At 33.9% G+C, this 271-nt stretch overlaps 1 long non-coding RNA gene across 3 annotated transcripts in view; it reads left to right on the forward strand.

Moving 5' to 3' along the window:
* Positions 1-271, forward strand: part of LOC143078091 (uncharacterized) — a 5,090-nt gene continuing 4,819 nt past the window's right edge. Inside the window, exon 1 of one of the 3 annotated variants that reach the window (XR_012979049.1) lies at positions 1-85. This is a non-coding gene — a long non-coding RNA (uncharacterized LOC143078091). Of the gene's footprint in view, positions 196-271 lie in introns of all 3 variants that reach the window. The other 2 variants (XR_012979050.1, XR_012979048.1) reach the window with 2 other exon arrangements.

Consider the following 271-nt stretch of genomic DNA (forward strand, 5'->3'; position numbering starts at 1 on the left):
CATAATTGTACTATTTCTGTAGCACTTGACCTTGAAGTACTTCATACTTATTAATGCATGAGAAAATGAGAGGGAAACCCCCCAAGTAAGTTTAGACTTTAATCTTTTTAATGATTATGGAATCTGGACTGCCATCAATTGAGGTAAATAAGTGTAGCTTTTATACTGGTAAATCGAGATTCAGAGATAAACAAGGTAGGAACTATTACTATAGGATTAAACACATTTTTTCTAGAGGTTATTGATGTGTAAACCGGGGCTCTTACTCACA

This window comes from Mytilus galloprovincialis, chromosome 6 (genome assembly GCF_965363235.1).
Source record: "Mytilus galloprovincialis chromosome 6, xbMytGall1.hap1.1, whole genome shotgun sequence".
Taxonomy (NCBI): domain Eukaryota; kingdom Metazoa; phylum Mollusca; class Bivalvia; order Mytilida; family Mytilidae; genus Mytilus; species Mytilus galloprovincialis.